This window comes from Castor canadensis, chromosome 4 (genome assembly GCF_047511655.1).
Source record: "Castor canadensis chromosome 4, mCasCan1.hap1v2, whole genome shotgun sequence".
Lineage (NCBI taxonomy): Eukaryota > Metazoa > Chordata > Mammalia > Rodentia > Castoridae > Castor > Castor canadensis.
Window position 1 is genome coordinate 82,614,956 of NC_133389.1, and position 13,781 is coordinate 82,628,736.

The window sequence follows — 13,781 nt, forward strand, 5'->3', positions numbered from 1 at the left end:
TATAGGTGTGAGCCACTGGTGCCTGGCTTAAAAAGCACAGTCTTTAGGTGCTTAACAAAAAACATGTAACCAAAAAACTATCCTAATTTTAATCAATCTTAAATACTCTGTTTTTACTGCACATTAAAGACTTATTGAGCGCTAATTTTATGACAAACTGGCTACTCTCAGGGAGAAGGGTAGGAGGCATCTCAAAGAGAAACTCTCCACTATTTATAACCTAGAAGGGAAATCACACTCAAACTTTTTCTTATGGACCATGGATGGTCTGGAGTCAGGAAGTGAGGCTCAAAGGAGAGCTTTGCCATATAAGGAGTAGTTAGGAAGTTGTGTAGCCTCTGTGAGCCTCAGTTTCTCAGCTGGCCAATAGAGCAGTACCTGCTGGCATGGCTTACAGCCCCAGGCCCGTGTGTACCATAGTGCCATTAACGGTGTGCAGCCTGGTGAAAGGGGCTTCTGTCGTGGTACCTTTTTCTCAAACACAAGCTAAAGCAGGAGAGCTGCCTGTCATGGCCTACCCAAGTGAAATGACCTGAGAACAGGCTCAGGAATCTGGACATGGATGGCCAGAATTTTCCTATCTGATGCTTCCTGAGGTACATAACTGCCTATCCCCTCTGCCCATAGAATCTGACAGATCCTACTAGGACCGCCAGCAGGATCATCTCTTCAGCCCCTGGACATGCCAGGTCCCTAGCTGAGTATTGTAGATTCAAAGAGGAGTGACGGGACCCATTTGGAGGGACTGTCTCACATAAGACACCAGTCCAGAACTGTTCTGCCAGAGAAGGGCCCCTGGGAGGCCACCTCAGCATGAGATGGCTGGTAACAGGTCTCTGGTGATCTCTGGTCAGCTGAGCTTCCCCTGCAGGAACTCTGACTGTTGGCAGAGCCAGGGGCCTAAGCAACAGGAATACATGATACCCAGGGAACATTCTAGATCTCCTTCCTTCACATTATTTAAAAAATACAAGTCTTTAGTGTTTTTTGGCAAATATTTCTACTTCCCTGGGCACTAGGTAGGATTGAATTTATTTGCCCATGGTTGGGTGGAGCCATGTGACTAGCTCTGACCAATGATTTGTGAGAAAAAAAATTACACATAAGTTAGTTTTGGGGCTTCCCGATCATCCTGGTCTCCTACAATAAGACAGACCCTCCTTTCCCCACCTAAGATAGACATTCAGCATAACTGAGAAATAAACCTTTGTGGTTTAAAGACACTAATTGTATTTGTTAGTTTTTCATTACTGCAATGAACTACCTGAGGTGCTAATTTATGAACAGAAAGGGTTTATTTAGCTCACAGTTATGGAAGTTCAAAGTCCAAGACTGGGTTTGGGATTGAGGAGGGGACATTGATTCCACCTCCTCTGAGGACAGCAGATAGGGCACATTATAGTGGGAACACATATAAGAGTGTTTGGTCACATCCCAAACAGGAAGCAGAGAAACATTAGGGTCGCACAGTCACTCCAAGGGCACACCCTGCAGTGAACTAAGGACCTCCCAAAGGTTCCACCATCTCCCAACAGTCCCACCCTGAGGATCAAGCCTTTAATCACAAAGGATCAACTCACACCCAAACTTTAGCACTAATATTTGGAAGTCCTTTGTTACTGCAGGATAGCTTAACCTCTTCTGACTAATACAAAGCCCAGCAGTGTGCTGAGTGTGGTGCTGGAATGCAGCAGTGAACAGCTCAGACAAGAGAACAGATAAACCAACAAGCAAGCCACTCAACAATTCAGATCATGTCCTTACAAATTAATTTAGACTGAGTAGTCAAAAAGAGATCTCTCCTAGGAGGTAGCATTTAATCCAGGACCTGAAGGATGAGGAGACATGAATCTTGGCCAAAGTTAGGGTTTAAGGTAAAGGACAGGAGAGTATTTTAGGCAGAGGAACAAGGTTGTGCAAAGTCTAGGAAAAAAAAGAAGTATGGTATTGAGAACAGCCTGGAGGACTGTTGGAGCAGGGGCATGTAAACCACACACAGCTAGTGGGAGGAGGGAGGCAGATCACATGGGGGCTTCTCAGTTCTGATAAAAAGACTGGAACTTAGCCAGGTGCCAGTGGCTCATGCCTGTAATCCGTGCTAGTCAGGAGGCAGAGATCAGAAGGATCATGGCTTAAAGCCAGCCCAGGCAAATGGTTCCTGGGACCCTATCTCGAAAATACCTAACATAAAAAGGGCTGGTGGAGTGGCTCAAGGTGTAGGCCCTGAGATCAAGGCCCGGTACCACAAGTAAATAAATAAATAATAACTAAAAAGACTGGAAGTTAGCGCAATTGGAGCTGACAAGGTTCAAACCAGGAGGCTGATACCCTTTGATTTAGGTGTTAGATCCCCCTGGCTGCCACGTGTAGAATGGGGAATAAGGAGCAGACGAGGGAACGGAGGTCAGGAGGAGGCTGTTCCAAGGGACTAAGTACAGTGAAGTCCACAGGACTAGAGGCCAGAGAGGGTAATTGGCCCTCAGATAACAGATTTGGGGAGGGTGCAGGAGGAAAAGAGCAAGGGAGAGACCTCCTGCCAACCCGAAGGAACCAGAGGCAAGGTTTGCAGTCAGGGTCCCCAGAGGTGCTCTGACACAGGGAGGTAGGTGCTCCAAAGCCAGACAGGAAGGTGGGGGAGGGTGTGGAGAGGGAGAGCAGACGATTTCCTAGAACATCAGCCAGCATTAAAGACTGGCTTCCATGAGCTGGCAGGATTATAAAAATAGACGGTGTTACTAGAAAGAGCCCAGGCAGGTGCTGGAGTCCCCATGGGCATTTCAGACTTGGTGACTGCCTCAGTTAAAAGAGGAAGGAGGTTGCCAGTCTACAGATGGGTCAGGGCAGAGGAACCATTTCATCTACTGAAAGTTACGGACTCTGAGCAGCAAAAGTACATAAACTTAACCTTCAGCACTTAGGTCATTTTCTACTGTATTTCTCCACCACCCAGTGCCCAGGTGTTCTCTTCCCATTTCCTGCTGTCTACTGGTGTTCTGAGGAGCAGGTTCCATGGGCTCATCCACATGCAGGAATGAATAACAATAGTAGCTCGATGTTACCCACTCCTTACTGGGCATATGACCAGTCAGTCATAACCTGAAGAAGTCCAGACCAGGACCAAAGTGCTTTCATCCACATTACCAGGATGGTGTGATTTAGCCCCCCTGAGGCTCCCCTCCTGAGTTCTTGCCAGGGCCCCAATAAGTAAGATTCCTGAAATCTCTGCAGCCTGGCCAACAGCCCCAAACCTGCTTTGCTTCAAAGTGCTTGCTGGCAGCCCTCAGGCAAGCTCCTGGCATTTATTTATTCCCAAACATATTCAAAATCTTGACTCTGTTGCTCAACTTAGTGACTGCCTCCTTAACAGAGTTGGGTGGGGGTTGTAACTGCTTTTTGTTAAATGTTTTATTGAGAGCTTCTCTTTCCTCATTATCATCTTTCTCTGAGGTCCCTCAGAGAAACAGCAAAAACTAACCAGACGTCCCTGGGAATTACTCTGCCTGAAAGCCAGTGGCCCGCAGGATGGGGTTTCATCTTCCACCAGAAACAAATCGACTTGGGAAACCCATTAGAAGAAAACCGATTCATTTCTATTTTAAGTGATTGCATTAGCTAGACTTATCTTTCTGCCATCGCTGCTTCCACAGCGTCATCTCTTAGAAGCAAAGTCAAGTCTGTCCTGTAATTGAAAAAGGGCTTGGCTCTGTGGCTGATGCACTGGCAGACTTGCCCTGCCCTCCCTTCCAGTGTGGTGGAGTCCCATGCTCTGCACAGTACACAGTTGCCTCACACCAGCTTACGACCCCCAGCCACCGCAGGGTGACAGCTACAACGTACCAGACTGTGAGGCAAAGTGAGATTCAGATGTGTAGAGTCTGGGTTGAGCTCAATTTGTTGTAGTCTCCCAGGAAGCCAACAATGTTGAAAAGCATGAGGAGACTGAGCGGCCCCTTCTCCCCAGTAGTGTGGTCTCCAGCCTACATCACAAGGTCCTTCCTGGGTGCTGCCTAGAGCACAGATGCATGGCTGGAGCCTGAAAGGGTGTTGAGGCATGGCGCAAGTGGTAGACTGCCTGCCTCACAAGCCCAAAGCCCTGAGTTCAAACCCCAGTACTGCCCAAAATAATCCACCTGGGGCTGGATTTGGCCACAAACTTCTCCTCAGACTGCCCTATGCCCTCTGTTACTCTCAAACCTCAGAGTTCCTAAAGGTTCAATCTCTGCCGCCTGCCCTTTTCTGAGGACCTACACTGACACTTAATCTTACCCATCTGGTTGGCCACACCCCAGCAAATCTGGGTCCTCAGCCCAGGTGATCTGATCCATAGGTGCGTACAACCCTAGTAGTCAGCCAGCTCTGGGTGGCTAACTAGACAGACAGACAAGGAGGATGAGGAAAGGCTGAGTGCCTGCTGCATACCTGACACTGTCAGACACTGACATGGGCTCTCTCCTGCAGCACACAACGGTCTGCCCCTCCACTCCCACTGCTGTCTCTCACGTTACAGGACTCAGGGATCAGAAGGCCAAGAAATCAGGACACTCTTACTTGGAGCTCAGCCTTGTCTTGTCTTGTTGGCCCAGCAGCTAGAGCCTCCCACAGAGGTCCATCTCACTTTTTTCACTGCCTCTGCTTGAAGCTAACTCTAGCTCCCTAGTTGGGAGTGGGGAGGACAGGACTGTCCTCCAGAAGAAAAGTACTCTTCTGGGCTTTTCTCTACTGGTGTGGATGCCCTCTCTTCTGTTTCCCAAGCTCACCTCTCTCCCAGCCCACCCCACTGCTGCACCAGAGCTAGGGAGGGCAGTACCACCTGTCACCTGGCCCCACAGCCTCTGTCACTATGTGCGTCCCACCCACAAATGCCAACCCTGACCCTGATGATTCATGCCATACTTTCAAATGTGGCTGTGTTTTTTATGGATAGCCCTGTTTCCTTCCTGCATGTGCTCCAGAGGGCGGGACAAGGCCAAAGGGCAAGAGGTGTGAGGAATGCAGAGTGGCCTTCCCTTGAGGACGGAAATTCCTGAATCCAGAGAACCCTGCTTTGGTAAGAAGGCAAAACTGCTATGGGCAGAATCATGCCTCTCATTCATCTCCTGAAGCAAGACCACCAAGCCATAAGAGCTCGGGTCTTGGGCTGGGGAATATGGCTCAGTGTTAGGTGCTTGCCTAGCTTGTGCATGGCCCAGGGTTCCATCCCCACTGGGGAGCTGCAGGGGTGAGGGACTCAGGCTCTAACCTGTGCAGGCCTTAGACCCAGCCTTGAGCATGAGTCACAGAACATTTGTCCCAGGCAGCTGAGCTGACCAGACTGAGGCCTCCTCATTCCTGCAGGATGATGACGAGCCAACTGGCCAGAGGTCACAGTCGAGCTGACCGCTCCTGTCCTTTCCTGGACGGGTAGGAGGAAAGACCCAGAGCACAGAAGGCCTCAAGGGACATGTTTAGAACAGGTGAGGCAGTGGGGACCCTCTCATAGGACATGGGATCTAGTGTCCCCTCCCTTCAGTGTTGAGCCTCACGGGTGTTGTCCTGTGCCCTTCGCTCCATAGCCCACGTCACTCAGCCTGAGAGGGAGGCGAGTTCCTCCTTACAGCTGAGGCCAGGAGGGTTGACAGAAGTCTGTGCAAAAGCACGCAGCTGGTGAGGGGCAGGCCAAGCCTCCAACCAGGTGTGCCTGAAAGCAAAATCCACGTTCTTTGTCCTAGTCTCCACACCTTCCCCTCCAACGGCAGTAGCAAGGCCATGTGACCTTGGACAAGTCTCCTCCCCCCTCTGGACCTTGGTTTTCTCATTTGTAAATGACAGTCGGCAGATCTGGATGGCGCTCCTGGTGTCGATGTTTGGAGGACACTCTAAGTCTTGAGGTTCTCACCCCTCTGGAGTGGGCACATGGCAGCAGGTACCCAAAAGTCACCCAGGGAAGCCCTGAAGGAAGCACCTCACAGTCTTTGGAGAGCCACCTCAGCTATCTGACCACTGAGGCCCCTTTGGACTCCTGGCTCTCAGCCTTCTTGCCTCCATCTATCACAGCTGCAGCCTTCTCTATGAGCTTTCACCAGGAGAGGTTGGTTTCTAAAGGTTGTGGCTGGAGTCAGGCGCTGGTGGTTCACGCCTATAATCCCAGCTACTCAGGAGGAGATATCAGGAGGATCACAGTTCAAAGTCAGCCCGGGCAAATAGTTCATGAGGTCCTATCTTGAAAAAACCCATCACATAAAAAAGGGCTGGTGGAGTGGCTCAAGGTGTAGGCCCTGAGTTCAAGCCCCAGTACCACAATAAATAAATAAATAAAATTTTAAAAATTAAATAAAGGTGTGACTGAAGAAGCCCTCTCCAGATCGCATGGGAGACTAGGTCCTTTGGTTAAGCAAATGTCATATCTGATGGCTGATGTCGCTGTGCACACTTAAACATGACTTCCTTGAACCCTCCAAACAGCTGAGATGTTACACAGCAAAGTGCCCACTACAGTGTCTGGCCTAGAAGTCTTAACAAACACTGGATGGTTGGATGGCTAGATGGAGGGAAGGTTGGAGGAAGGGTATGTATTGGCTTTACGTCACTGTGACAAAATATCTGAGACAATCAATTTAAAAGAAGGAAAGGTTTATTTTGGGTCACAGTTTTAAGGGCTCCAGTCCATGGTCACTTGGCCCTGTTGCTTTAGGCCTGTGACAGCACAGTCTATCATGGTGGGATCACGTGGCAGAGGAAGCTTGCTCACCTCAAGACATCTAGGAAGCAGAGAGACAGGAAGGTGCCAGGGTCCCAATGTCTCCTTCCAGGGCATGCCCCCAATGTCCTAACTTCCCACTAGGTTCCATCCCTTAAAGGTTCCACCACTTCCCAATAGGGCCACAGGCTGAGGAACAAGCCTTCCACACATGGCCTTTGAGGGGCACCCAGATCCAAAGTGTAACAGGGTGATTAGGAGGACAGGGATGAGAAGGTGCTGTTCATGAGTCCTGGTGAGGTTAGCCTAAGATGGCAGATGTAGCACAGTGATTGGCAGCCAGAGGGCTGTGTGGGGGCTTTGGGGACTCAGGCAGAGGTGGGGAAGGCACATGCAGGGCTCGGCTTGCTGAGTCGGGAACACAGGCCCCATCCTCTGGCCAGTGCCAGTGTCTGGCAGTAGGTTCAGCGGGCACGTAGAGGTGGGCCATGCACAGGACCTGCCGCCTCATGCTGCAGAACTACCAACCCCATTCTTTACCTGGTCAGTTCACACAGAGTAGTGGACCAACCTCAAGTGTCTCAACCGAGCGTGACAGGCTGGGCCTGCATGACCAGTGTCTGTGGCAAGCCCTGGCTAGGTCTCAAGCCAACAGGCCCCTGGCCTGGAATCCCCAGAGTAGCCAGCCACAGCCCCTTCTCTCAGTACACGCAGCCCTAAGACCAGAGATGCAACATAGATTCCAGAGGGACTCTATATGTCCAGAAAAATGCTTCATGGGCCACTTGAATGCACACATAATTTCTTAATTTCTTCAAGATTTAAGAACCCTCCCCAGCTTGCTCCCCCTGGGCACATGCCTGAGCAGCTGCCGGGGGTTGGGTGATGGGTATGTCAGCCATGACCTCTAACCCTACCCAATCCCTCTCCTCCTCTAAGCCTTCTGAATGCCTCCCTAACTTGGCCCACAACCCATTACTTATCCCTTTATTCTCCTGTCATCTTGGGTGGCTGAGGGCCTCCAACGAGTGGCCATGCCACACCCAGCAGCATATAACACATCCGGCTCTCATAAGGGACAGAAAGACCATCTAAACCCACAGCTGCGGGTAAGACATGCGCCTCTGAGCCTCAGTCTCCTTGTCTGCAAGGAGGAGCTTTTTCATGAAGGTAGAAAGATCAAATAATGCAAGGCGGAGTGCCTGGTGCCACTCTGGCCCAGCAGAGCCCCTCTGCCACATTCATTTCCTTTACACATTGTTTTGTCTTAAATTAAGTTTTATTATTTTAATTATTGTAAAAATACACATGACATAAGATTCACTGTAACTATTTCCTGTTTGTGAGCATACAGTTTGATAGCACTGAGAACATTCACGTGGTTGTGAACACCACCGTCTCCATCTCCACAACTCTGTACCCATTAAGCACTAGCCCTTGACACACTACCGGTCCTCTTTCTCTCTCTGTTTTTTTTTTTTTTTTGCTGTTGATACTGGGATTTGAACTCAGGACCTCTGCTAGGCAGGCACTCTACTGCTTGAGCCACTCTGCCAGTACTTTTTTGTATTGGGTTTTTTCAAGATAGAGTCTGAAAAACTATTTGCCCAGGCTGGCTTCAAACCGTGATCCTCCTGATCTCTGCCTCTTGAGTAGCTAGGATTACAGGCGTGAGCCACCAGTGCCCAACCACTGGTCCTCTTTCTATCGCTACAGATTCGACGGCTCTTCGACCCCCATATAAGTGGGGCACACAGTATTGTCCCTTGTGACTGGCTTATTTCCCTTACCACAATGTCCTCAAGGTTCATCCATGTTTGTGACACGTGTCGTAATAGCCTCCCTTTTTAAGACAGAACATGTAGGTATGTACCACGTTGTGTTTTTCCCTTCTGGCATCATGCTGCTCAGCACATGGATACAAATACCTCCTTGAGAGCCACAGCAATTCTGTCTGATGGTCTGAGGAAGCACCAGGCAGCTGTACCACGGGCCGTCCCCAGCAGCCAGGCTCGTTTCCCCCATTCCCATAGCACTTGCTATTCTGTTCTGCCAGCGGCCATGCTGAAGGGGGTGAGTCATTGCCTTTACTCTGGGACCCAAGCTGCAGAGCTGTGCTCTCAGCAGGCACTCCTGTGAACTTGGTCCTGGCCCAGCTGTCTCACCTGCTCTTTGGCTCCTTGGGAGGTACATAGGCCATTTCTCTCTAGAGCCTTCAGCTCTTAGGAATTATTTAAGCCAGGACCACCTCTCGGGCAGGCTCAGGAATACGCCTTCTAGGGAAGAAGGAGGAAGGGGCCAGACATGTGGAACACAGCTCTCATCACCGGTAATCATGGCCCTTTGACTTGATGACAGCCTAGCTAACACACGCATCCCAAGGAGAGCTGCAGTCCCGGGAGTGATGGGTTTGGGGCCTCTGGCCACTGCTTCCCTTCCAGCTGTGGACACTGGCTTTGGCTGCTGGTCCCAGGTCCTATGGCAAGGCCTTCCCTCCTCCCCTGGAGCCCAGCTCTCTGCCCCACCCAAAGGCAGAACAGGTGGCTGCGTGAAATCTCCCCCAGAGTGTATCTCCCAAAGTCTCCACCCACTCACGCGTGGTACCTGGGGGCCTCCCACTGACTCAGCAGCTCAGGCAGGGAAAGGCCTGGCTGGGGGGCACCCCAGGGAGGTCACAGGAAGAATAAGTTCTGATGGAAGGAGGAAATACTTCCCCCATTGAGGGGGATGCTTTAACATGACTTTGGAGCCACAGAGACCTGGCTTCCAAGAGCAACTCCAGGGCTGGGAATGTAGCTCAGTGGTAGAGCCCTTGCTTAGCATATGCAAGGCTCTGGGTTCGATTCACACCACTGTTTTTGTTTTTTTTTTAAAGCAGCTCTGTCAATACATGCTGTGTGACCCCAGGCAAGTCCCTTCACCTCTCTGAGTTTCATCCGTCAAGTGAGGAAAGTAACACCGAGTCACAGGGTCACAGGCCACTTTTGAGGGGCAGTCTGGGCCCAGCAGCTGTGCCAGGGGATCCTAACCACCTGACTTGCACTAGTTAGTGCAGAGACTCTCCTTTTCCCAGCCCATTCCCTACTATGAAAATCCCACGTTTATACCCAGGATTGAAGGAAAAGCTATGAAACTGAAGGCCACCAGCCGTCCCTTTTCTGACATACGAGGGCTTGTACTAAAGGGAGAAACAGTCCCCTGAACAGTCCCCTGAGCAGCCCCGCCTCCACTCCATCCTTTCTTTGTGTTTCCACTACTGGGGAAAAAACTGGTCCCACTGTGGCTTCCTTCCAGGCTCCCTGCCCTCCCTCCAGGAATTCCCCAGCAGCTGCCAAGCTTGGTAATAAGAAAAGCACAGTTTCCAGAAAGAGGCCAGTGTGAATGAAGGCACCGCCTCTGCTGCACCCCTACACAGTCACTGGTCACCCGGGCCACACGCCCATCGGTATGTGACTCCCACAGACACGGGGCAGCTAGACTCTGATGAGAGCTGCTGTTGCTCCTGACATTAAGACCCTGACCAGGGCAGGGCAGAAGAGGGAGGCAAATCCTGAGTACACATCATACACCTGACCAAAGGCTCTGGAACATGGCATCCAATTGGCATTTGTGAAACAATTCCTTCTAGACCAGCTGACACTTGCCAGGCACAGTGCTTGGTGTTAGGACCCAACAGCAAGCAAAACAGACCCTCTTGGGAGTGCAGGGAGGGGAACCAAGGAGGGCACAGCTGTCCTCTTCACCCCTCATTGCTGAGTTCAAAGCCTCTCACCCTGAGGTCACTGAAAACTGCCTCTACCCAGGGCTGAAAAGGGTGATGGGGGCTGAGGTGTGGCCCCCAGGTAGAGCACCTGCCAAGCCTGCTCCAAGCCCTGGGTTCCACCCCCCACCCCCCCACCCCCACCCCCACCCCCACCCCCACCCCCGCACCACACAGTAGGAAACAGAACAAAAGAGCAAAGTCCATAAGGAAGAAAGAGGCAAACAAGGTATTCGATAGAGGATCTGATTCCAACTGCAGGCACACGGAAATGAAGATGAGACGGGGAAAAGAATCAGGCAGTCCTAGAAGGGCCACCATTCTCCTTACCCAGGTCAAGTTCAGTGATAACACCAAAGAGCAAATCCACACTTTCCACCTTTCATTGCAGGAAGAGGTTGCAGAGACAGAGAAGCTAGGATAGGGACTGTGACGGATCTGAGTCAGGGCCACTGGCTCTCACCCACCCTTCCTGGCCTCTGAGACACCCTGCAGTCTGGTACTAGAAAAAGGAAAGGGATCTCCAGTAAGAGAGAAGGAAGGAGAAATCCTCAACTCAGTTTCCCAATTTCCACACAAATCACAGGAACTTGAAATCCATGATGAAAAGCATTTTGAGGGGATTCACAAAAAAAAGAACTCACAAAGTAGTTTAGCAAAGGTTTACTTAGTAAAGCATAGAAATGGAGAGAACAGCCCCTGACCCGTAGGACATGACAGCAAGAGGCTCAAAATGGTGGACCTTGTCCCGGGTGTATTTATACCTTCTGAGCTGGGCAAATTCTAGCCTAAACCCCCACCTAGACATGTGATCACATCACCTAGAAACCTCTAATCATTCTACTAACTTTCCAAGCGTGGAGACAATGGGTTTAGGATGGGTCTGTTACCCAAATCATGCAGATAATGAGTCTAAGATGTGTCTTACTACTCAAAACATGGAGACAAGTCGCCTAGGGTTAGCTTGTTATTATTGAAAACATGGAGACATGGGTGTAACATTTCAGGCATTCCCCTCTGGTCAAAGAATCCATTCACCAGCGATGCCTGGATCTCCTACTCATTCAAGGCGATTATAACTCACTTAACATCTAAAAGAAGGGAGGGGTATTGATAGAAGGAATCCTTGCTGTTTTCAGAGACTTTCAGTTTACTTCCTGGTTGTCCTAATTCCTGAATCTGGTTTTATGATACTTTCATTACTTCTCATTTCCCCAGTTGCCTTATTCTGTCTATCCTGGCTGCAGTAGGCCTCTTCAGCCTGCTGTACACAGTCAAGAACAGGGTGGCCTCTCAGCTCCCTGAGGGAGTAAGGTCCCCAACCTCCTGATTATGCCAAGGTCCTCAGCTCAGCAACCTACCCATGTGTCTACACTCCAGCCTTCACAATTCCCAGACTCCCCTAGGTTATCCACCTGGCCTCTCATGCCCTACTGCCTTCCCTTCCTCTCCTCCAGTGCTCTCGACTATCTCTACCTGTCCTTCCAGAGCACAAATAATGCCCCAAAGGGCCTCCCTGCCACCTGGGAGGCAGGGTAGACCACTCCAGGCTCCTTCTACCCCAGCCTACTGCTCTGTAGAGGTGACTGTATTCTACGTTTATATTCCCGTGTCTGGCTAGAGCAGGAGAAAAATGACACATTCACTGAGTACCTACTGTGTGCTGGCCACTTTTCGGAAGAGCATCTCAAGGAATGGCCACAACGTATCCTTGACATGGCGCTATCCCATTTTGCAGGTAAAGAGCTGAGGCCTCAGGAGGTGAGAGGGTTTTAGAGGACATCAGAGCAGAATCCAGAAGAGTAAAGCAAGGCAGCCAGATGTTTCCCAAGAGAGGCGGAGCTTGGATGGGCTTTAAAAAGGAAGAGAATTCTGACAAACACAGCAGAGGGAGAGAGAAGAGGAGGCTATCCAAGGCTGGGGCTACTGAGATACGTGACTGCCCACAGGGAGTCCACAAAGTGATTTGCTGGCTAAATTGAGTCGACATATTTAGAAAACCCCACCAGGAGCAGAAAGCCTGGGGTGACAGGAGGGGCCCCGGTGTGGCCCGCCTTACACACAGGAAGCTTCTGAGCAAAGTGGGCAGTGAGTCGGGCAGTGACACGCTGTGAACATCCTCCATGTAGAAAGCCCTTCCATGAGGTTGAGGGACCAGCACAAGACCTCAGGGTCCAGTGACAGCTCTACACAGCAACGCGCTGTCCCCGCTCCCTGCGTCCAGGAGGTTGGGGGTTGGGTGTTCCTTTACCCAGCTTCCCTCGGGCCTGGCTCTAGTCTTTCCACGACTGAAGTCAACGTGCCTCAGTGGGGCGAGTGAGCATTCCCGTGTTTTTTGCTTGATAGAACAAAGGGGGCCCTGCTCGTCTTTTTTCCTAAGGTCCCCAAGACCTGCACCAGATCAGGTCTCCAGTCAGCTCCACTGGCTTCCTGTCTGCATGTCCAGGAGTTCCACCAGCCACAAGGGGGACACCTGCCTTGTACACTGTGTTCAGAGACCCCTGCAAAAGTGCTCGTGAGAACCTTTAAAGAACCAGGGACTGATGAAGGACCTGCCTCGCACTGGCTGCCCAGCCAACTGGAGGGAAGAAGGCTCAGCGGCTACTCTTGGGGGACACCCCACTCATGCTCACTGAACTTGTTCCAGAGCAATTGGAGGGGAGACTTGGTTCATGGCCTCCCTGGTTCCCAGGCCAGCTTCAGGGCCCTCCTGTATACCTATGTTAGATTTTCATCACTGTGACAAATGCCTTAAAAGGAAGAAAGATTTATTTTGGCTCACTGTTTCAGAGGGTTCAGTCCATGGTCGGCTGGCTCCATCGTGCTGGGCCTGGGTTGAGGCAGAGCATCATGGAGGAAGGGCATGACAGAACAGAGTTGCTCACCTCATGGCAGCCAGGAAACAGAGAGAGAGAGAGAGAGACAGAGAGAGAGAAAGGGGCCAGGGACAAGATAAAGCCCCAAAGGACACACCCCCAGTGACCTATTTCCTCTAGTTAGGCCCCACTTCCTAAAGTTTCCACCACTTCCCAAAACAGTTGGGGACCAAGCCTTGAACACATGAGTCTTATGAAATGGGGACATTTCATATTCAAACTACAGTAGTACCCTCAAATCTGTGTCTGTTAAGGAGGCCAAAGGAGGCCTCTGCCTCCACAGCTCTGCCGGGTGCTGGGCTCTGAGCCTTAATGTCAGCCTCTCACTCTAGAGCTGACAGCTGCCGACTGGGTTGTTGCTTGATTTCCAAGGGAAAGGGTCTGAGGACGAATGGAGAAGGTAGAGATGCCAAGAGAGCCCCTTGTCCCAAGATGTCCCCCCATTGCACTTGGGAGTGAAGACACAGCT